Source organism: Ambystoma mexicanum, chromosome 11, assembly GCF_040938575.1.
Source record: "Ambystoma mexicanum isolate Mex_15411 chromosome 11, UKY_AmexF1_1, whole genome shotgun sequence".
In the NCBI taxonomy this organism is placed as follows: Eukaryota; Metazoa; Chordata; class Amphibia; order Caudata; family Ambystomatidae; genus Ambystoma; species Ambystoma mexicanum.
In genome coordinates this window covers 1,014,628,424-1,014,650,623 of record NC_090934.1, presented here as the reverse complement: position 1 = coordinate 1,014,650,623, position 22,200 = coordinate 1,014,628,424, and the positions used below count along the sequence as shown (strand labels likewise).

The 22,200-nt window shown below is 43.3% G+C and overlaps 1 protein-coding gene across 4 annotated transcripts in view; it reads left to right on the top strand.

Annotated features, from left to right (window-relative positions):
- Positions 1–22,200, top strand: part of GLCE (glucuronic acid epimerase) — a 467,532-nt gene that overhangs the window by 11,161 nt on the left and 434,171 nt on the right. For 2 of the 4 annotated variants that reach the window (XM_069624230.1, XM_069624229.1), the window contains exon 2: positions 2,254–2,567. The exons of the other annotated variants lie outside the window; for them this stretch is intronic. The gene's annotated coding sequence lies outside the window, so the exon portion shown is untranslated. The remainder of the gene's footprint in view (positions 1–2,253; positions 2,568–22,200) is intronic. 4 annotated transcript variants of the gene reach the window in all.

Here is a 22,200-nt window from a genome sequence, read left to right as displayed (position 1 = left end):
TATGTGGTAGGTAGGTTGTTGATTAAAGGTCCACTGGGATGGGCAGTTTCCTGGCTGTGCGTTGTTCTTGTATTAGGATAGAATCTCCTGTCGTATCTTGGGGAGACTTCATATTGTGTAGAGTGGGATGAGTAAAACATGGAGGGATTACATGCCATTAACTTTTATTATGTGTAGATCTGCTCTGCCTCCTCACAACACCAACATTGCACCTCACCCACACTGGTGGGGCAGCGTCTGCCCATCTTCTTGGATATTAACAGGTGGTAAATGGTGTGGTTGCCTCTTTATACCCTCAGGGAAGCAAGTGGGGTGGTGGCTGGTTATTTCTAAGTGTTTTGCTGCAAGTGGGCATGGAGTGAAGGCTAGCTACCTTCAGATTGTGAGGACTGAGACTGGGTAGACCAGGACTAGGCGTAATGTAATCGCTGCATTCTCAGTACTGCTTAAGTAGATTGTTTCCCTTTAAGAAGGTTTAATTTCAGTACAATCGAGAGTTTCTGTTCTTAAATAATGTGAAACATCACTCATCACAATAGTGGGATTCAACAAAGGCTGTGTCTTTGCACCTTTTAGGAATGAAAAAAACCTCACTAAGAGGAAGACTGTATTCTTTGCTTGTGTCACGAAGAAGTTGATGTAATGCATTAAATCTGGCCATCTGTGTCAAGGATTACTGTGATGTGGTACTGATCTGGACAGACCAAGGCCTAATCCCGGTTTTCCCATATCGCCATGCTTTCATTGTGCAATCACTTTAACCTCTTGGGATTTATTTCCCTTGTGTTTTTTGGAGTGCTTAGCAGCATGCCGAACCTAAGTACTAAGCACTCTATAGACGTTTACTATCGCACTCGGGGAGATTGGGACAGTGTCATTAGTTTATGATTCAGTGAAATTCACACCATAGGTTTTGCTAGTTTGGTAATCTGAAGCAGTTTTGCATATTGGTGCAGCACAAATCTTGATTTAACATTTTTTTTTGTTTTTGGGAACAGGTGATGGGGGGAGCATACGGATGCTAATGGAACATTCTTTTCAAATTTTTTGAATAAATACTTCTCTATATTTTGTTACTTCTTAAAAGATTTCACTGATCTGTGCCGAGTGCTATGTATTTTTACAGTGCCGATTAGGCAGTAGGGATCCCTACAGTTTTCCGCTAAGGAGTGGGCTAGTAAATCGCTATGTTGGACCTCAAAGTTGGACTAGTGGTTTTTTATTTATTATTGTTTTTTTATTGTGTTGGTTTATGAAGCAAACCTTTCACAAAAGAAAGAATTACAAACAAAATAATATGAAGAATACAATTGTTGGAATTGAAGTGAATTTCTGGACTGAAAACCTATTTCAAAAACCATATAAAAGACCATCATTGGGTTACAGCCCCAAAGATTGTTTAAATCGATAAACATTGTCACTCAGTAGGAACCTACTCCATAAACCTTCACTGCTTCTTCGTAACTCATGTACATACGTTGACCAAACAGAGTGATTTGTTTGAGTGTGAAAATGTGGACAATAAATTATAAGGTGCTTTTCTTTCCTTTTCCGAATTATCTGCACACCATCGACATGTTCTCAATTCATTAAAAATGCCCATCCTGTGGCATACGTTCTAGAGTAGGTAAAAGATTACATTTGAATGTCATACATAAATGCTTATGGTTTAGAGGCGTGATTCTTCTGCCCTCAGCATGTAGATTTCTTTGAGTGTTCAACTCAAAGGTTTGGGGGGCCTCTCTAATCGCAGGATCCTCAAAAATGTTTATGCTGAGTATTGATCTTCTTAACGGAATTAATTTCCTTTCACCCTTTATAGATCAACGATATTTACCCTCCGAGTTTGGCTTAAGAATCCTTTGTCAAGTTCAAATTCTTCATATTTGAACAGGGAAGTTCATTATGATTTTAAATCAAAAATGTTCAATCTGTAGATTTCCTCTTATACAAGAGAAAAGATTGTGTTCTGGAGAAGGTCTCGTAGATTGCCTCATAAATTAGATATTGGATAGGTTCCCCAACCTTTTTGAGTTGAATACTCCCCAAAATCTATACGCCGCGCGCAGAATCTATACGCCGCGCGCAGAAGTATCACGCCTTTAAACCATAAGCACTTTTTCATTTGATATTGGGCAGACACAATATCTGAGGCCACATTCTAGTGATGGCAATCCCTTAAAAGTAACCAGATTCTTTGCTGCAGTTGATGTCTGGGTGAGGCCCTCAGAAAGTTTCTCTATTTTGCTCCAGGTGAATGCAAAATCACTGTGTGCAGCGTGGAACCCGTGTGCATTTCATTCCTAAGGACCTGCCTGCTTCGAAGATGGCGGGCGCATCACAGCGCCAAAACTAGGCTGGCTTACTCCGTTGCTAGGAGACCAGAAGCCTTATCCTCGCTCTACATCCGCCGGCAGGTGGAAACGCTGGCGCATCAGAAGGCCACAAAAGGCCATGTTTGCCCTCTGTACTGCTGAACGCTGCACATGCTCAGCACCTTCAGGGATCTCTCCCAGCCATTCACGATTCGTCATGCCTGCATGATCTACTACAATCAGCATCCACCAGTAAGTCACTGACTAAGAGCACTCTACCCACATTGCATGTATGCCCAGAGAAGCCCAATGGTCACTTCTCATTTACTATCCACGGCTGAGATTTGTTCAGTATTTCAAACTAACAAGTGTCAATCAGCTTTTAGCGTGTTATTTGTACTCCTCCCCGCACTTTTCGTCCTTCTGTGGTGATATGCATTTGGTCCACTCTTGAACTGTATTTAATGTAAGACTAAGCTTATGCCATTTTTTATTAAGTGCACCTGGCCTCCTTTTGAGAATTGAGCCTGCACCAATGCGGTAAACTGCATTCAGACCCACTGCTGCAAATAGTATCTAGATTTATCTGCTTGTCTGTTCCCACATTCTGTTCATAAGTACTCCCGGCTCATCCCCATGTCTGATCAACCTAACCACTGTAAATGCATTGAGCTCAAATCAACGCCCGTTCTATGGTGGCACACGCAACCGAAATAACCGACCTTCTCCTTATGGAAAAAATGGATTTCCTTGCTATCACGGAATCCTGGCTGCACCCAGCAGCCGGCCCAGCAATCATGCTTGCCATCCGTAAGGATTACACTCTTCTAAGAATAGATCACACCACCTCTAGCGGCGGAGGACTGGCTATAATTGCCACTAAGTATAGATTCCTGTGAATCCTTCACTGCCAAGCTGACCATCTCTGATACACAAACTCTATCCATCCACCTCATGTATAGACCTCTAGGTTCCTTTGAAGAAGATCTTACCAACATCCTGTCTGACAACCTTAAAAACTCCTCTCGATGCCTTCTCTTAGGAGACCTTAACCTCTGCTTCAAAGACCCCTCAGACCATAACGCTCTGCATATTAATGACTCCCTTGAGGAAATAGGGTTCACCCAAAAGGTATCGGGTGCCACCCACACTAAAGGTAGAACCCTAGACTGGATAGCAGAGTACAACTGCCAGACCTCCATCACTTCTTCAACACCGTTGCCCTGGACTGACCTGATCTCCTTCTCTATAGCGGCAACAGCCCCCACACAAACCACAAGCATAGCACCTGCCATTCCCACCAGAAACCAGAAAAATATCACTGCCGACAACAACTCCTCCCGTTGATTACACCTACCTTGAACTCTATACTCGTCCTCACAGACCCATTCATCTTAGTATAAGAATACAACAAAGTATTGTTATCTGCCCCAGACACCATAGCGCCTTTGAAAGTTAGAAAGAGTAAACAGAAAAAAGTCCTTGAATAATTGGTTCTCTCCCCATCTGAAAGCAATCAGACTGGAGAAACATACATGTGAACACATTTGGAGACTAGAGCCTTCTGACGCCAACAAAAACAACCTTAGCAAATTAGCCTCCCTTTACTAAAAGGAGATTATCCTTGCCAAACAAGATTCATACTACTTGCGCATCACCCAAACTCAGTCCAATACCAAGGAACTATTCACCATCCTTAAATAATGCTCTATCTAGTAAAATATCAACTCTCCAAGCCAAGATCAATAATAAAATAGAAACCCTCCTCCTCGCACCTAACCCAAATAAAATCTCCACTTCTGTGCCTTTGACCACCCTACCTAACACTCCCCATACTACACTCTCACCCCACTTCCACTTTAAGAAAGTATCCATCCTTGAAGTGAAAAAAAGGCATTCTCCCCTTTAAACCTTCCAATTGTCACGGCGACCCATGCCCAGCACAAATCATAAAAGATGCTGCACGTGACCTCTCCCCATTTATCACCAAACTCATAAATGCTTCTTTCTCCACTGGCACTATTTCCCAGAACCTGAAACAGTATTGGGTCCTCCCGCTCGTCAAAAAACAAACACTTGACCCCTCCATACCCACAAATTATCATCCCATCACCACAGTCCCGTTCCTGCTTAAAATCTTAGACAAGGTGGCGTACCTCCAGATCCAACAATATCTGGAATGCAACCACCTCCTAGGAGTGCGCCAGTCTGGTTTTAGACCACAAAATGGAACAGAAACTGCGCTCATTGGATATGCCCTCAATGCACAAATAGACGCCTTGAGAGACAATGGTAAAACGGCTCTACTACTGCTACTAGATCTCTTGGCGGCCTTCGACTTGGTCGACCACAAGATTCTCTGTAACCATCTGGACTCTGCCGTTCACTTCTCACAAGAAGCTATAGGTTGGATTCAATCCTTCCTAGATAATAGGACAATGAGTTTCTTCTCACCTTCGGCAGCCGCCGAAACCATACCCATTACATGTGGTGTGCCCCAGGGCTCCTGCGTCTCTCCCACCCTGTACAACATCTTCACTAAGCCCCTTTTTGATGATCTAGATGGCCTGGGTATCACCTACACTAACTATGCAGATGTTGCACAGATCCTCATCCCGTTGACGGGAGATTATAACAAGGATTTGGCCTTCGTGAACAGAGTGTACCTCATCATCCAGGCATGGATTGCCTCCCACGGTCTATGCCTGAATGATGACAAAACTGAACTCCTTATTCTTGGCACCCCTGCCAACCTCCATAAATTAGGCCATCTCTACTCGAATTTCAAAATAGACAATGACATTACAGTAGCCAAGGAAGTCAAAACCCTTGGATTCTATCTAGACTCTACTTTTAAACTTCAAAAAACAAGTCAACTCCATGGCCTCAGCTACAGCTTACACCTGTAAGCTAATTAGAGCAGCCAAGCCCTTCCTTTCATCTAAAAACTGCATTACCCTAGCAAGAGCCCTTGTATTATCCAAACTGGATTATTGTAATGCTTTATATGTGGGGAGTAATAAATACATTACCAATAAGATCCAGATTCTGCAAAATAATGCCCTGAGAGCAGCCCTAAGCATCCCCAGGAAAGCCCACATATCTGACCTCAGAAGAGCCAATAACTGGAGATAAAATTCTTCTCAAAACGGCATCCCTGACACACAAACGTCTACACCATGCTTCCCCACAATACCTCATTGCCAGATTCGCCAGACAATCATCCAATCGGCCTTCGAGGACAGCTAACGCCAACCTCCTACTAGTGCCTAGATTTAATCGCACCAAGACGGGCGGAAGCAGTTTCCCGGTCAAAGCTGCCCAATACTGGAACTCCCTCCCACTGACACTTGGAGAAGACTCACCCTATCTTCAATTTAGATCCAACCTTATCAATTGGATTAAGGAAAATGACATTTGACACTTCAATACCTTCAGACTACTTTACTTGCCCTATTTGTATGCACTGTACATACTTGCTTTTTTGATGTAATATTGCATTAATCTTGTATTTAACGCATGCCACTTTCAGCAATGTAACCAATGCTGAATAACCCTTACTGCCTATTATGTATATACTGTATATTATTTCACAGCAATGTAACCTAAGCTGAACATCCCTCTTATGCCTTCTGCGCCTATATACCTTAGGGTCTGGCGCGCATTATAAATAATAAAACAAGCAAACATGTATGCCTGTACACCATGATAAACCTCATTTATAAATCTGTTTTTGATGAGTGAGGAGAACCAAATAATTGAACAATTCTCCTCTTTTCTTTGTGATTTTTAGAATAAGTGTGAAGCGTACGATTGTATAGCGTCAACATTTATACACCAATCATTTTCATATATCTTGCGTTTTGATTTTGTTTTGGATTATTAGACCGCTAATAGTAATTTCATTTTAAAAGGAAAGATGTATATGGAAGGAGTCTTCATCCCTAGCTTCAAATTAGTATTTAAATCTACGAATGGAGCTGTAGGAAAGCGATTCCAGATCTTCTTCCATAGCACTAATGATGGGGGCGAAAGAAGTCCCAACTCATGGCGAATAATGCAGTTAGGCATACATGGAGGCAAACCGAAGACTTAAATCGTTCCTTCCAAGGAATTCAAAAACTACCCAAAGTCAAACAAATCTCTAAGGAACAACTTTCTCACAGTAGTACTTCCTTAGCGTTCTAATAGAAAATGTGCAATATGACCCAGAGACACATTTTAATTGGGCTATTAAGGGAGGAACTCTAGCAAGTAAGATCTCTTGGGTGCTTGATATAGGGAGCTTGTGAGCTACATAAAATCCCAGATATTGCAAGCATTTTACAGTTTCTAGTTTTTGTTCACCAACTCCAAGTCATTTGTTTCAGGTTTCTTTTGTTAGAAAAGATTACAATCTTTGATTTTTGCCGCATTAACTTCCACAGAATACGAGTGAAAAACTATCAACTTCCTGTAAAGACCTATGGGAGTGGGATCAAATAATAAAACGTCATTGGTGTACGCCAACCAATGAATATCTAATACACCCCATCTAACAAGTAAGACCTGTTGTCTTGCCCAAACAGAATTCATGTCAGAAAGGTATACATTAAAAAGCATTGGAGCAAGGATACTTCCCTGCCTTAGACCCAAAGATGTAGCAATTGTGCAAGTTAAATTTCCTTCTGTGGAAAGACTTACTCTGATTATATCTGTCTGAAGTAGGATAATTAAACCTTTTGATTTCTATGATAGGCCCCACAGGTGCAATTTCCACCACAACCTGGTGCGGACCACCCTATCAAATGCAATGGCCATGTCTAATCTTGCCATATAGATAGGTGAAGCTTTAGGGCATTTAGCCTGCGCATTAAGAAAAGTCAGTAATGTGCCATTAAGGGTCATTCCAAGACCCTTCTGAAATCCCACTTTAAATTTTGGGAGTAGTTTGTGGTATCCGATTCCCTTACAATCAGCGATGTGAATACTTTACTTGGCGCATCGAGGATAGCTATGGACCAGTAGTACACAGACACCAACCTATCTATTTTGTAGATCGGAGAATAATATAGGATTCATACAAGGTGGCAGGAAGTACTTTTTTAAAATAAATTATCTCCATAAACAAATCAATGCAGGTGAAATTATCATAAGGTTTGATTGTGTTTTAATGTTATAGGTGCCAGTTTATCCAGACCAAGCGCTTTATTCATTTTCACGATTTCATTGTGGAAGTTGGAGATAAAATATGACATCCAAATTAACACCCTGTTTCTGTTTGACCACCAGTAGGTTCTTCTCTTTAAATATTTTTGTAAAATAGTCCACCCAAGTATTCTCAGGAATTATGTTAGTATGTGCCTTCGATGTCTGCAGTTGAATTTTACTCTTAAATTTCCAGAACCTTGCTGTGTTGTTACACTTGAGTTCTTTAAGCATCCTCTGGCTATTCACAAGATAAATGTCAGCTTTCATTCTTTTGGTTACGTTTGTGTATGGTTAAAGTCGGTGCTCCATATTAGATTTTGAAGTGGGAGTATTTTGCTGCCTATTTTTTTATTTTTAAGGTTGGGAGTAAATTAATTTTTTAGGGAGTGAAAATGTAAGTCCAAATCCCAATGGGAGTATTTTATAAGTGAGTAAAAACATGTTTTCGCTCAAACGAAAATATTTTCACAATAATTCCTTTGCACCTCGTCAATCATACACATTAAAAGATGCAAGTTTACTTCTTCCAGTCATGCAGTAATAATAGCAGGTTCTTCCTATGGCAGTACGTGCACTACTGGTTCAAACGTATACATGGTCTGTTTCCTATGGTTTGTTGGGAGCTTTCTTTACTCCCTACTTATTTTTAGGGTGTTAAAGTGGCTGATACACCCCTTATCTGTAGGGATGGTTATAGTACTCTTTTACCCTCTACTCGAAATGCCAGCGAATGAGCCCCATAGATTTTTGCGAAGTTTCAAATATTTTCTCTTTCTTTGCTTGGGCAAGGGTATGCTTCTACGAGTGCAGAGTACGTCTATACAAATACATTTTCCCTTTATTTCCCAAACACAGTGGTATGTTAGCAACAACGCAAGAGTAGCCAATGTTAAACAAAGGAAAATTTGTCTCGTTGTCATTCTCCAGGATTTCTGTAAATATTTTTAGATGTGTAAAGTTCCATCTCAAGGCACTGCCCTCCCCCTATTTGCCGCAGAGCCAAAAAAGGTCTCTGAGTGTTATGGCAAGTTTTGTTTTTAAACTCTTTTCAACTGAAATTCTAGTACAGCATAATTACTCACACCCCTGAAGGAGATTGAAAGATTATACCAATTGGGAACAATATCTTTCGTTAAGAAAACGTAATCAATCCAAGACGACGGGATGCCCCGTTTTGATTTCACAACACCTCTGGGGCAGTCTTGGCATGTTGGTAACAAAAGAGAACTCTCAAGCAGCCATAAAATTTGCCCAAAGAAGAGCATAGTTTCTTGAAGATATATTTGCACTATTATTATGCTTATAATTTGGGAATTGCTTGTACTATAATATATAATCCACACATTTACAATTGAACTCGCAGGTTTTCAGATTATGATTTTTGGCAGCCTTCTCCCATCCACAAATCATTATTGTAGTTTTTCCTAGGTTTGAAGTAAACCTTAATTAGTAGTACTTTTCATAGTAGACTGCATATTTGTCCCGGGAGGATAGCTCAGCAGCAACGTGCGTGTCTTGGAAACAAGATGACATGGAGCAACACAGGTTCGATCCCCGGGTCCGCGCTTAGAAACCTCTGGGTGTTTAAGCGCTTTATAAATATGCAACTAAGAGAAAAAAAAAACGTTTATGAACTAAAAAACAAACAATTCTGTAACAGCGCCTCGATGCCCGCGGGCTGTGTGAGCGCCTTAAAAATGCAAAATAAATTTAGTTGTAGATCGCTATACCTCCCAGGGGGTGACCAGCCTTTCCTCTGGTAACCAAAGTGTTAAATGTTTTATAGCCCTCCACCAATGGCGATTTCATGAACATGGATTCTTGCAACATAATTTGTTCTCTAAATATATGGGCATTGATAAATAATTTCATGCTGTTATTAAAATCACAACAGTCCCAAGTGACCGTGCCAAAGATGAGCTATAGTGTCCGTAAGGGCCAGTTTTTTTTTTGTTTTTTTACCAAAGCCTTAGCTAAGCAGTCCTCCCTAGTGTTCATTGGGGCAGAGTAGAGGTTGGATGCACAAATGGTAGGCTGCATTATGGGTTTGTCCCTCACAGGCTCTGAATATATTGTAGGGGGTTTACACATGTCCTTGGTGGGGAGAGCTGAAATAAATTACTTCAGTTGTTGGGAGCTCGAAAATGTAAAGGTCTAAGCCCGCTGTCCTGAAGTCCTCCAAGTGATCCCAAAGTAAGCACGCAACATTTTTGGAGTAAAAGTACTCCACAATTCGATCGCTGCCCTGGTCAGTGATATAATATCGCCTGAATGAATTCATCTGAGAGCTTGTATTGTGGCAAATATTTGCAATGGAGCTGATCGATTAAAATGAATTGGGTCATATATGACTCTCATATTTACAAAACCAATAACCCTCTTGTTGAATATAGATCTATCCTGGTGGGGTATCTTAGAAGATGAAGATAGGACAGAAAATAAAGTTGTATTGCCAGGAACGGGATTCGTTGTTGTATTAAGCTAATTATTAACCATCCTCCCTCCATCCCTAGTTGAAGGAGAGGGAGGATGTGTAGAGGAAAGGGCAGGTTCCACTGCTCCATCCTCTGTAGACCTTGTTGGTGTAATACGCTGGATCTGGGCTTGCAAATTGTCTTCATTCAAGGCTTCTTCCGTCAAGATAATTCTCCTTTTGGTGTTTGGCCAAAAAAATGCTGATTTTTGCCTTTAACCAATTTGGCTTCCTTTTTTTCAGCTGTGATTTTTGTAGTCCTTACCCTGATGTCTGTAGTTATTTTAATTTTTTTGCTTTTCGATATTTCAGGCACTACTAACTGACTGGCTTACCTCCTCGATGTGGAGACTTAGCACCTCCTGCTCAAGTGGTAAAGATCTCAGGAAGTTTTTCGATTTCCTACTATTTTGGTTAGCTTTGGGTACGTTATTTGATTTCTTGCCAGGTTTTTTCTTCCTAGTTTTCTACAGCCTATGTGGAGAGTTTGAGCATAAGGAAAGCATTTGAAGAATGGTTCACCTGGAGGTGATCAGGAGTTGAGTGCTGTTACAATAAGAGGTTGTTCTATTCAGCTAAATAATTAGGGTGATGCAGTTAGCCTGCCTTGGATGGAATTCTAGACTTCCATTTATACATTTGTGGCTAACTGGCAGCCATCCTCTTTAAAATGAACCGAGTCTGCTCGCTTGAAAGTTGAGACCATCAACTCATTGATATAAAGTCTTATGTTCTTTAGTTTCTTGATGTCGTTTGTTCATAATAATCAACAGCTACCTGGCATTCCCATGTACAATTTCCTGGATGTTGTCATAGAGCCTTAATATCAATAGAAAAACTAGATGAAGATCTGTTATTGATGGGCCCAATGTATCTACTGTGAGATTTCTCATGGCAGACATGTCACCTAAATGATCGTTCAGACGATTAGAACCAAGTCTTCATACGTGAAATTAGATCTGTTTGGGTGTAATTAAGTCCATTTGCTGTTGAATTAACGTGCACATTGGGTCCTCCACCTTTCATGGTATTTCAGAACCGTCCTACAGGCCCGGACACATTCTCAAAAAAGATTTGTTGAAAATGACAGAGTTGTGTGCTGTTGACTCACCTTGATTTGCTGACCCTGCAGGCACTGTAGAATTAGAGATTGTTGTAATGACACTTTGCATAATAGCAGTGTCCTGTATTACTAAAGGCATACCATTTGTCTTGTTAGATGGAGATGCAGTAAGTAGGGTTGTTATCAAGGTTTTAGCACTAGTGCTGCGTGATGTTCGAGGAACCTGAACTAAAAAAAAATCTAATCGACAATGTCCGCTGCGTGTATCAGTGCGTTCACATTTGTAATGTTGCTTCTTAACCTATACGCGGGGAGGGCTAGTAGTCATAACCTGATGCAAAGTTTCCACAGTCAAAAGTAGGGTTTTTAGGCTTACCCAAATAACTGCTTCTGATGCTGGAAATGCCTTTTGGAGGGACAGGGCCTCCCAATCCTACCACTTCTGTATGTTGTCTGCCATTGATGTTGAGCCTGGACCTCTGGCAGTGCAGCTCTTGATTTTTCCTTTTGGTGAACAACAGCAATGGGATACCCTTAAGGCATCCATGGGTGGGGGTACTTCCCTGTACCCCTTGTGTGTTTACCACAGAGCAGGATATGGGCTGGGGACAGCTACATGCTGTCTTGACAGTGGCTCCAAGTGTCCTACATTGTGGGATTCCCAGGCAGTGCAATAGGAATCAATTGATTCCTGAACAAAGGCAAGATGGCCACTGTAGCCTCTTGGTTTCTATTGCCTTTACCCATTGTTTCTCAAGACCTGCTCTGTTATCCTCCACCTGAATGGCTGTTAAATGGAAGGACCATATAAGGTCCTGTGGTCGCCTCCTGCCAGACTGGCTGAAGCCTTCCCAGTGTCTGTCTGTTGTGGGTACAGCCTTGTGGTGGGACCTGTATGAATGGAGTTTGAAGTCCACTCACGTACATGGGTCCAAAATACCCAAAATAACTTCAGCTATCCATCCGAAAATACCTCCCCTCTCGAGCTCTTCGCTCCTCTACCTCCAACTCCTTCAGGGTCAGTCGTTTTTCAAAGAAACGAGCTGGGGGTAGATCTGTCTTCGGCTGGGGCCTCCCTCTGGAACAGCCTCCCTGCCACTCTAAAACTTGAGGAGAACCATCTCCGGTTCCAGAAGCACCTCAAGACCTTCTTCTTTTCTTCTGCCTTCGCTCCCCCTCTCCCCTGCCAATCTGTTCTTTCTTTGCACTGTGCACCTGGCCACCCTCTGTCCTTCGGGCCCAGGTACCTGCTCACCCTGCCACTCTCCCACACTGCCTCCGGGCCACCCCTTGCACTGGGGTCTGTATCTGTACCCATACAGCCCCCCCTTTTTTTTTCCTGCACTCATCACACCTACCGTGTCTGCTGCCTTAAACCTAGAACTTGCAAATTGCTGGCTGCATTACCACTGTTTGTTGCCTTTATTATTTATTTATTGTTATTTATCTGTTTCCCCTCTGCTTCTCACTTTCCACTTCTCCCTCCTTCCATGCACTTTTCCCCTCCCCCTCTCCCATGCATTTGCGCGTTCTCAATGTCACTGGGCCTATTAAGATCAGTTTTGTTCTCCCCTGTTCCCCTCCCTTGCCTTGTCGCGCTCTGAAACACTTGTGTACGAGCGCGATAGAAATAAAATATCAATCAATTCTGTGTTCTGAGTGTCTGGTTTTGATTGTGTGACACAATGCCTGGGTCTTCGTGAGTCCAGAGGAGTAGTGCCTGGACATCTTGTGCCGAAGAAAGTCCATTAGTGTCAGCCAGGGTGCAGAGAGTGTTTGACAGCTGGAAGCCAGATTGATGTGTATTGCCCACAAGAGGGGGTACACTGACCTACTGGTGCATGACACCCGGACTTGCAACAGTTCCAATTGAGTGAAGAATCCTTGAAGGGATATCCTTGCCACCACAGACCATTTTTCCACACCGGAGAGGGTCCAAGGTTGTTGTGTGCGAAGGTGTGTCCGTCAGTGGGTTTCCTGTCACTAGATTCTGAAGACGACATCCTGAGGGTCCAGGCTTGGTGAGGGACTACAGTCCAGTCCGTGGTCGTGGTCAGGTCGCTAGAAGCCATGCAGGGGTCCGTGATATCGCACTGAAGAACTTAAAGTCAGATAAATGCAAAATCCTGACACCTATTTCTGCCACTACACCTGTTGACACCGAAAGTCATCCACAGTCAACAAGCGTCTTTTTATTTTCTTCAGCCAGGCCTTGTCTGGGTCCACAGCAAGTTTCACCTTCGTGGGACACCCACAGCCGGCGTAACGACCGTCCAACGGAGACCACAGCGAAGAACGAAAGTGCTGCGTTTCCTACACTGCTTGATTCTTTCTGGATCTCGATGTCCCTGCGACTCTTGATGGCAAACGGGGACGGGGGAGGGTCCATCCGTCTCGTTGAGTATAGCCAAGAAACTCCATCACTATGCGTGCCAAGACACCACAGGTACGGTGATGAAGAAGAGCATCTTCCAGTCTCTGGAATCATCCAGTGGTCCCAGATTCATCTTGGATCCTTTTCTGTGGCATCTCGGGTACTGTGGGGGTGGTGGGACCTGTGGGAAGAAGCAAAACATTATTAAACATCTTTGGACTGGGCTGTAAAATGCAAGATAGGTACACCCTCATTTTTTCTCTATAGGTTGCCCAGGTGAGCCGGTGGGGGTGGGGTTCCCTCTCACGGTATTACTATTTGTGTCGAAAGAAAGTATACTGTTTCTGTTCTGAAGCTAAGCTGCCTTTCTTCCTTGATCTATGAAGTACACCTTGCTTAAGAATTCACGTGCCTTTAAAGAACTGTCAGCAGTTGGTGCATTTTTAATGGATATGTATTGTGCGATACAACATAGTATGTATATATTGTTGCCATTGTACAAAGTGTTATATAATTGGTAGCAGGGACCTTATTATTTATTTTTTAAGCTGTTCTCGCCTAACCTAGTGTGGATATTCTTTTGTCTCAGCCGTGGTTGCACGCCCATTGCTAACCTTTGAGAGCAATCGCTTGGCTGTTCTGTGGCTTTACCCCTCCATATGGGGGGCAAAGGTACAGAAACCCCCTCCAGTCTTTACACTGTCATTCGTCAGTTCTCCATGCATTGTGACCACTAGTCTAGTGTATATACAATCTGGACATGACAAATGAACAAAAATGCAATTGCATGTATTGGCCGTCCCCCCCCCCACCTCCACCCCCCCAACCCTTTGAAATCCAACCAATCTGTTATATTTACAACTGGTGTTGTCATAGACGTTCTACATAGCCGCCGTCGATCCTGTTGCCATGTTTTTGGTCACTACTTTGTCTGCTAATTAGGATGCAAAATTCGTGCTTGCCATTGGCTAGTGATAATTGACTATCTAGCGAGTAAGAAATAGTGTACTGTTTCCAGTGCTTCAGATAAGATTTTGTTGATGTGGCAGTATTTTACTCCCTATTTTGGAGTACAAAAGTAAGTCAATTTCCCCATGGGAGTATTTTATAAGCAAGTAAAAATGTGTTCGATGTAAAACTGAAACCTGTTATCATGCACATCTCTGCATATCCGACAGTACTAATAGTTTCTTTCTGTCTAACTACGTGCACTACTGGTCCAGACCTATCCGTGGAGCTGTGTTCCGATCTGCCCGTTTCCTAATTTTTTTATTGGGAGCATTATTACTCCTTTTTTTGTTTTTAGGGAATAAAAGTAGCAGCTTCATCCCTTTTCTATAGGGCTGGCTGTCTGCATGTATAGAATTGTGCTGACCAGTGACTTTTTTTGGCTGGCTAGTAGCTTGACATGTCTACCTCTGCTTTATTGATACAGCACAGTTTGACGCTAAGGGTCACGCTGGCCCTTGTCAGGGTTATAGTGAGGATGGTTGATTAACAGACTCAGATACAGAAAATCAATGTATTTAAGGAATTTAAGTTTGCATAAGGCTTGACGGGTGTTTTGGTTACATGTGTTGGTCTTCCAGTTTTTTACGAGCATGCTTTGTTTGGAGCTAAATGGAGTTGGAGTAGGCCCTATCTGGCAATAGGCATCTGGACTGCGGCAGCTGCATTTTTACGTCCATCTGATAAGTCGTCACTTGTTGATCTGTGGTTGCGCCTCTGGCAGAAGTGCGCGAGCTCTGAAAGTGAAAGAATGAGCCCGAGGGGGTGGCGTCAGCATTTGTTTGGAATGACTTCTTTCTAACTTGTGAAACGGTGCTAATGACCAATTTCCTGAACGTACTGGGAGAAAATATATCCTGTTACCTTAAAAGACTATGACAATATCTTCCGTAAGCACACTGCAATGAGAGGTGACGCGAGTGCTATATAAAAAGAAATAATCAGTAGCTTGCTGTGTATACCGTCCCTTTCTTGCACTGCACATGTAGTGACGATCTCGCAACCTTGGAACTCGCGTGTATTTCTGTAGAACCATTAACGGTTACCTAATCCTTGACGGCATGGACCTGGGCGATGCTAAACGTATTCTAACTCGACACACCTGCATGAACGTCAAAGACAACCGCATGTGGCTGCGTCGCGGTTTGATTCTATTCCATGCGATCCACCAAAGTCTGCCATAGGAATACAGTGGAAGTGTCCAACTGGAAGGTTAAATGGGTTGTTGGACGCTTGGCGCTGCACTTAAGAACTTTGGAAGTGATGCCGATCCGAGATTTTGACATCGCCCTTTTAATTCATGGGAACCGGTAAAGCGCAGCGAGTGGTTGGAGCAACGCTGAGAAAAGAGAGGGTGCACGTTCAAACAGTCTAGAGAACTCGCTCATCCTTCTGTTTCCAGGTAGCCTGCATGGCAGCAAGTGGCTGCATATGTAGTAGGGCCCGATTTCTTTCCCCCCATTGCATGTTGGTGGTTTATTTGCTACGGGCGAGCTTTCCATCTTTGGAGGAGAACTGGCGCCGGTAGCCTTGGAACGTTTTTACAAATGGTTGGGGGTATTATTTATGTGCAGCAGATGGTCATCACAACGCTCGTAGCAGGTGGGATTCTTATCCCACCTAAATGGCAGCCTTTGAAACTAAAAAGAGGGCCCGTACACATGTTTGGGATTATCTATTAGAGACTACTACCAGCAACGGCTGAAGACATTTTGGAAGAAGCCGAGATTATAATCTAAATCAAGTTGAAACGAATGGTAATGACGAGGATTGCGTCACACATTCTATAGTAAATGCCACGATGTATTAATAAGGGATTATTCTAGTCTAGTCACTCCTTTTTCTGATTTCTTTTTGCTTTGCATAACATGAAAAAAAGTCGATAGAGTGATGGCCTCCCACTTGACATTATTACGTGTAATTTTGCTGTCTGTGCCTAGTATGATCATTACCAAACAGTTTCCAGAGTTTTGCGATAAATCGACGATTGTTCTTGTATTTTAAAAAAGGACACCAGAATGTAATTGTGATATACTGCAAATGTGTATTGTTATAAAGGTGGTCCCCTCTGTGGCTTTTCTGGATCTTAGTATGGCTTTTGATTCAGTGAATGCAACTGAACTTTGGCCGATATTAAGCTAGGTGGGTACTCCCAAGGATTTGCTTTCCTATTAACAATAACTTTGAATAATTGTAATTGGTCAGCAGTAAGGTACACCCAATCTGGCACTTTGAAAGGAAATGTTCCAGCTACTTGTGGTATGAGGCAATGTGTATTAGCTGCGCTTTTATTTAATTTGTACACCCATGGTGTTTGTCATTTTTTAGTGCATCTTAAATTGGATGCGCTGGTGAAAGTTCCAATCTCCATTTTATCGTTCGTGGATGTTTGTTTTGTTTAAGTGCGCGCCCGACCCTAGGGCATCAGGGCGCAAGACATACTAATACGTTCAGCTTAGTTACATGTCTTACATGATCCTCGATGTATATCATGAACCTAACACAATATACATGAGGGACTAAATACAAAGTAATAAGAATTAATATACAGAATAGGTGTCATCAATATACAGAAAAATGTGCAGTGAGGTATGAACAGTTAGGTGCAGAGTGTAGCAAATACTTGGTTTAGCCTTAATATAGTAGAGGCAGCTCTTGTATGTCTATAGCATGGTAGTTTACTTGTCGTTTTCTTTCAGCCAGTCAGTCATGTGTCCGTTTTACTTGCCTGAACCCTGCTGGCTTTTCAGAAAATTGTGGGATATACCGATTTTATGTTGATACTAAAGTCGGTCACAGTGTTATTTGGCCTGGAGCGTTTTGTTACAGCTCGACTGTGTTTACATCCGTCCAGAATCTACCCCAATAGATTTTGTGTTTTAATTACTTGGGGATTACAATTGCATCATATTTACAGGGGGCAGAAATTCATGTTGCTAGCCAGCCATAAAAACATCTCGCCCCAATTCTATACATTTAGCACACCATGTCTTACTTGCCAAGAGTCCAATATCAGTAGCCTTTGGCTAGTGGTGAGTGCACATTTTTCACCCTTATGGGAAGGAGCAAATAGGAAAAAGCTGCTGTAAACCTATTGCAAGCACTGGGAGGTATAGTGCGTTATTACTCTTTAGAGCTCAGCCTGTTGATATGATATTAAAAGTTTGGAATGCTAAAGTTAACGACTTTGATTATTGTACAGGGCAGAGTTAAATGGGTCCTTTAGCATTGAGCATCTCGAGACCATAGAAAGTACATTTCTAAAAAAATCTTGTGGGTCTTCCCTCTTCGTCCCAGAAGGCCATATGCTGTTTTAAACTATTTTAGAGGAAAAGGCAAACCTGATCATGATTTGATTTTCAAAGATATATGGGAGCACCTAAGACATTTAGCAATTAAGCTGCAACCTATAGGTGGGTGGGATGGCCTTTTTGTTTTCAAACCGACTTTCCCAAGTTACATACCGTGACAGTCTTGGGAATTAAATCTTGTAACTAATGCCTGATTAGAGAATGTTTTAATGAAAGGGCCTTTGTTATTTACGGTACGACGTCCTTTCATCTCCAGGACAATTGGTGGGTTGACCTCTCCACCGCATTACCATGTCCAAGATCTTGCAAAGCCTTACGAGCCTTCAATGCCCTTCTTCTACCTCCCAGACTCCACAAGATGACCATGCCAGGGCATATCTCATAGGGTACGTGGTAGCAGGGTGCAAAATGTGCACTCTGCATTAGCTACTGATATTTGATTCGTGCTGTGTAAGAAATGATGTGCTGCGTGAATGTAGAGAATTGAGGCGGCGAGGGACTTTATGGCTAGCTAGCAGCCTCCAACCTTTGTTTCCCCCCCAACCCCGCATGGTATATACATTGGACCTGCTAGTTGGGGTTGGTGTGTGGCCGGATGTCTACATCTCTGCTATAGGCCCCTTCAGAAGAAGGACCAGGCCAACTCGGTGTAGCTAACATTCCAATATTATTTTTCAGAGCACTTCACACCAGTTTGTGGCCAGGCACCAAAAGCATCTGTGATGTAGGGCTAGGTTGTAGACCTCTCTGCTTCCCATTAGGCATTCATGTACAGGTTTGTGCATAGAGACGTATGACTATTCCTCCACTACTTCCCCTTAAACATTTGGAGTCCATTTCCACACTGAAGCCTCTGGTCATAGCTACATAATCTATAAATATATTTGCTGATCCCCCCCGTCGCTTTATTTGGTGCCATGTTTATCTAAAATCCACCGGGTTGTAGACGGCCAATGATTTCATCGTTTTACACACTGATTGCTTTGAATGTTGTAAATGGATCATGAAAGATGTGGGCACTTTTTTTTTTTCTCTCAAACTTTCTGCCTAAAATCAATATGATTTCCAGTTGTCTGCGAGATTCGCCAGTCAGTAAAACTTGTGTTTGACACTACTCTAGTTGATTTTAGAGATGGCCGACTAAATCAAGGTCGTTTATTTGTGATGCTTTCAAGGACGCATAGCCGGGGTCTGTGAGGTGCGCGGCAGTATAGAGTTCAAGGTTTGTTGCGATGTACCTTTGATCCCAAAAGGAAACGCAAGAAGAATATTTGCGAAGACACATCATATACGTCGCATTCGGCACACAACTAGGGGTGAGAAATTCCATGAGCAGTGCTAAAGCCAGCTCCTGGGTTGTTGGGCAGCACCCATTGGGTTCAAGCTACCGCTGAGGGACGATGAGCAAGTACAAAAGGCATGGCAAATCTAACTTCCACATGAAATGCACACTAACTTTTTGCACATTATGTATGATCCGTTCTATCTAAATTTGTCCTAATTCTTTTTTATTTACATTCTCAAACACTCAGTTAATATGACATATGCGTGTTTGTAGGCACCAGCTGGTCTGGCGAGATGACTGGCTCCCGGTTACTGTTGGCTTTTAAGCTAACCAGGCTCTCCTACGGTAGACACAGGAGCAAAATGGCCCCCAGCAATTTAGAGCCCTGCGACTGATTTAAAATGTTTCATGGTTCAAATTTATGAAGAGTACAAACAAGTGCGAAATTAACAAGTTTTGTAGTTCTAACCAGAGGCAAAGACAAGGTAGGGCCTGAGCGGGCAAGGCCCACCCAAAATCTGTAAATGCCCACTGAGCAGCGCTGTGTGGCCATTTACAGATGTTACTGTCACTGCAGTGTGCCCAAATACATAAGCTTCAGGTCCCATTTACTAGACCATCCTGGCTACGCCTCTGGTTATAACAGACACAAATTCCCTTTTGCTGAGTAGGTAAAACGGGCAGCCACATTCTTTTTGGTTTGTTTTTTTTTTAAACTCCTCCGAGGAGAGCGAGTGATGTCTGTGACTTGTGCCCACGCCTGGTAGACTTAAGCCATGGAAATCACTCTAAACGTTCTTTTCGATGTTGCAGTAAACGGAATGCCAGTGGAGGAGTTCACACCACAGAGGGCTCTCCACCAATCGCAGATCGGACTGAGGGAATCCAACCAGGCACTTGGATTCTCTATGCTCTAAACGGGATGCAGATGTGTTTGTAATCTGTCCAGCCGCACTGGGTCCACCCTCCTCTAAACCGTCTCAGTTCTGGAGGGCAATGCTCTCGTTGGATCCCATCAAAGTAGTGTTGGCCGCATCTCTGTGGCATAGATCCGTTTTTTGAGGCCTCATTCCACCTTCGTTTGTCTAGCGTCTTCGAAGGCAGGCACGACTAGTGCCCCCTGCAAACCTGGTCTTCCGCCTTGACGCAGAAAAGGCAGAAGGCATGCCATTGACTACTCCGTGGGACTACTGTGAAGTGGCTCTCTTCTCGGCGCCAGCTCGCGACGTTTCTGCGTACGTATGTGGGTAACGGTTATGCCCACCTGGGGCAATATCCACTCGCACTAAACTAAAGCCTGAGCTGCGTCACTGTGCAGCACGGTGCATTGAAGGTAGATGCACTAGCGCTCATCTCTCGGCTTATCCGCCTGCTCTATCCGCCACTTGATTGTGCTCGTTGATGCCTGGCAAGAACTTGCATTGGGCAGAAGGAGCGCGGCTGCTGCTTCTGATGGATGCTGCAGCAAGAACCGTAGCCCTTTTCTGACTTTGCCGTTCATCCAACTGTCTCAAGGCGCTTGAAGCAGAATGGATATCCGTGCATGAGACCTCAAAAGAACCGTTTATTGGACGTAAGAAGGGATGGCCTGGGAACCAAAGGAGGCCCTGGAAATAAGGGGTCCTTTATATATCAGACATGTGCAGCAAGCCCAGCCCTTGCGGGTAGTGAAGGGGATGTCGGTGATGCAGCAGTGTCTGCGCAGGATGCTTGTTTTGCTGGGGCCGAGGGCACCACCTGCAGGCTTAAAACTCCCCTTGCTGCATTTATGCCGTTGCCTCTCATCATGATGCTGGATTTGGCTCATCATGAGGCTGGATTTTGTTTTGTTTTGATGTTCGTTTATTCCCCAGGTATGTGCCTTTGTGGGATTTGGTCTCTGTTGCGTTCTGAGTATTTCCCAGTAAACCATTGGCAACGTCACTTTGACAGGCAGCTGTACACTTATGGTGAACGGGGTCATAGGTTCAGTGCAGGGACCTGGCGGAGATGGAATGAGATGTAATCGGCACACTTCGTGCTGAGACGAGCCTTTCTCCTCGAGCGGTTTTTCCTGGAATTCACCAAGTGCTCCTGTTATCTGTTAGTAGCTGGCTCTCTCTGAAGCAGTGTGGTTTCCCCTTCCGCCTCTCGGTGTCCGCCCCACCCCCACACCCTCACCCGTTGCTCCACATCATCTAAAACCGTAGCAATCCCAGGAGTTCTCCACCTCCTGCAAATATGTTTCACAAAATAACTTTATATATTTTTTTATAAAGGTTTTATTGTAAATATCCGAGATTACTGTTTTCACCAGACCACTCAGTCAGGGCGCGCCACACTTAACAAATGTTTTATTACCATCTCACCCGTCCCCCCCCCCCCCCTCACCCCACTCTTGGAACCTTCTGCATGGTGCAAATAAGTATTTACACTTTGCGTAAGAGGGGGTTCTAGAAAGAGAAATCTTTTCACATGATATTGGGGCACTAATCTGCTCAGCGGCAGCCTTTCAAGTGGGGACATTCTGTTAGAACCTGGCAAAAACCACTCCTCAAACCTGCAAATCTAATATAAAAAAAAATGAATAGTGGCCCAGAACATGTCATTGAACCATTGGATGGTGTTCACCCTCTTGCCATATCCCAGATTCCCAGATGCATTTAAGATGCCCCCCACTTCAGCGCCCCCTCTCCTCTCACTGTGGTAAACTGGCTGCTGCTCTGCTCAAAAACCACAGTACCTTTCCTATTGAAAATCCTAGATGGGGCAGCTTACTTACACATTCAGGCTCATCTTGAATCTAACAATCTCCTTGGCTTGCGACAATCGGGCGTTAGACAAAAACATGGCACAGAGTCCGCCTTGATGGATTTAAAAACTCAGATGGACGATCTAAAAGATAAAGGTAAGCTAGCGCTTGATTTAGTCGATCATAATGTACTCTGTGGTCACCTCATGACCGCAGCCCATTTCTCGTCCAAAGCCACCGCTTGGATACAATCCTTCTTCGACAATAGAACCATGAGGGTATTTGCACCGACCGCGTCAGCGGAGCCTGCACCGGTAACCTGCGAGTACCCCAAGGTTCTTGTGTCTCTCCGATGCGTTATATTTATCAAGCCCCTGTTCAACAATTTCAACAATTTCGGTGTCACCTACACTAACTATGCAGATGACACCCAATTTGTCATGTCTATTC